The sequence below is a fragment of the Citrus sinensis genome, chromosome 5 (genome assembly GCF_022201045.2).
Source record: "Citrus sinensis cultivar Valencia sweet orange chromosome 5, DVS_A1.0, whole genome shotgun sequence".
Lineage (NCBI taxonomy): Eukaryota > Viridiplantae > Streptophyta > Magnoliopsida > Sapindales > Rutaceae > Citrus > Citrus sinensis.
Genome location: NC_068560.1, coordinates 5,138,339 through 5,140,907, shown reverse-complemented (window position 1 = coordinate 5,140,907; position 2,569 = coordinate 5,138,339). Strand labels below are relative to the sequence as shown.

The following is a 2,569-nucleotide window of genomic DNA, read 5'->3' as shown; positions in this document are numbered from 1 at the left end:
AAAACTGTTATTGCCCGCAAATTAAAGGAATATATTTGTCGTGTCAAAGCAAATACAAACAAATTACTGTAGCCATCATGTGAGCCATTGAAAATTGTTTCTGAAAACAGCCACATTTTTGCAGTTCTGGCCACATTTTCAAAATTAAATTAATAACTTTTTTTTAAAAAAAAAGACTGTTATTGCTAATAGTTTGTCTTGGAATTACCTACGCCCCAACCACCCACCTTGGCACTCTCGTTTACTTCATTCTCTATATATACCCCCCATGCGTATCATATCAAACCAGAATCAAGAACTCGCAAAAGCAACTTCATTACGTTGTAATTTTGATTCCGAAGTGAATATCTTTTCAGTTGAAGATTATGGAAACTACCTGCGCAGGTTTTTAGGCTAATTTCAGTTGAATATCATTTATAATTCTTATTTTACTATATTTATGATTAATTTTTCTGTTATGAAATTTTTAGGTAATAACAATTGGTCGGAGATTATCATCCTACTACTATTTCCTCTTCTCAGTACTATTGATGATGACAATGTGAATGACAATCTTGATCTTCTTGTTATCCCTCAACATGGGAGAAACCCTAACTACACTGGCTAATTACATTGTTACTCTTTTGTGTTATGTTTAATTGAATAAAGTGATGGGTACTTTTACCTATCGTTCTGTCAATTATGTGACTGTCGGTTTGGTTCAATTCAATTGATAAAATCTCTCGAGATATATGAGAGATTTTATTTGTTTATTTACGTGTATCGTGTATTCCTGAAAAAGGAAATAAATAAATAAATATTGTTGCTTGTCTACGTGTTAACATTAATTAAGTTTGTCTATCCTTGTTAGCTTAATTAAGCTTTCTCTTCTGGATTATCTTTTACTAAAACAAACTCGAAACAATGGTTAACTCATTCTGGGAGCTAGCAAGTGATCTTGGATCATAATTTATTAAAATACACAATGCATGTAAATTTGTAATTTCAACCTTTAAAATAGTCATGCCGTTTAGTACGCCTGGGCTAATCAACATAATCTTTAGCCATAATCACTATTAATTTGTTAATTATTTTGTTAAATAATGCGAAGTTATAAAATTTTGTCTCTGAATGTGGAATTAAAAACCTTTCGTTATATATATGATCCCATCATCTTACCATTATTTGTAAATAATTACGTAGAGCATCTATTAATTAATGGATTGAAACAATAAATAACTTCAATTTAAGAATAAAAACCTCAATTTTCAACTGTCAATGCCCGAAAATTAAAGAAATATATTTATTGAGTCACGATTATATATCTTCAATTTTCTTTTAATTTACAAAATATTTTAGGCACTGAAAAATGTTTCAGAAAAAAAAATTTTCCAAATTAAAATAATAGTATTGTGAAAGAAAAGAGTCTATTATTGCTATTATATTATCTTGTAATTACTTACTTCCCAATCACCCACCTTCGCACTCTCGGCTACTTAATTCTTTACATATACATTACATGTATATTAATCAAACCAGAAGTAGGAAGTCGAAAAAGCAACTTTAATTACTGAGAAATTTTGATTCCGGAAGCCGACATCTTTTCTGATTTGAAGATTATGGAAAGATTAGGATTTTCTCCTTATCTGAGCTCTCTTGAGCTTTAATAATCTTATATTATATGTCATTTAATAATAGTGGATGTATATGATTTAACTTCTTTTTTATTTATTTATTAATCATCAAATTCTGCGCATCAATTTCTACTTAGGAGTAGTTCAGGTAAGGAGAGGATCAACTTTAGTTGAACTTTATTATTTAATCCTTATTTTAATGTGTATTTATGATTAAGTTTTCTAATATGAATTTTTCACGTATAATGATTGGTGGAAGAGGATCTTCCTAATATTTCCTCGTCTTAGTACTGTTGATGATGACATTTACTAATGACAATCTTGATATTCTTATTATCCCTCAATATAAGAGAAATCCTGACCATACAGGTTAATTACAATGTTACTCTTTTTATGTTATGTTTAATTAAATAAAAGGGAGATTGCCAATTTTTGCCCTTACTAAAATAAATATATACCACTTACGCAACTACTGTTTCATAGTCAATAATCCCCATGGCAACATAATCTTATTATATTACCCTTATTTACAAATTAACTTCTATTTATACTTGTTATAAATTAAATAAATATTGTCAATATAAATTAAATAAAAAAATTTGAGTATTAAAAATAAGAAATATATGTTTTGAAGTAAATAAAAAAATTAATATTAAGATATTTTTCTTATACTTTTTGTTGTTTTAGATATTTATTGTAAAATATATACTTGTTATAAGATTTTTTTACATAAAATAATACAAGAAAAATATCGTATCATATATGTTTCTTATTTTTAATACTTAAAATTTTTATTTTTATTTCTATTTATATGAGTTATTTAATTTATGACAAATATAAATAAAAATGTATTTGAAAATGAGAGTAATACTGAAAAATTATGTTGCGAGTAAATAATATATATTAATTTCAATTGGGGAGAAATTGACAACCTCCCCGCATTTCATTGATACAAT

At 26.9% G+C, this 2,569-nt stretch overlaps 1 long non-coding RNA gene across 1 annotated transcript; it reads left to right on the top strand.

Annotated features, from left to right (window-relative positions):
* Positions 1–285: 285 nt before the first annotated feature.
* LOC102607513 (uncharacterized) lies at positions 286–807 on the top strand. Its single transcript, XR_369894.3, has 2 exons — positions 286–384; positions 471–807. It is a non-coding gene; the product is annotated as an uncharacterized LOC102607513 (long non-coding RNA).
* The last annotated feature ends 1,762 nt before the right edge of the window (positions 808–2,569 follow it).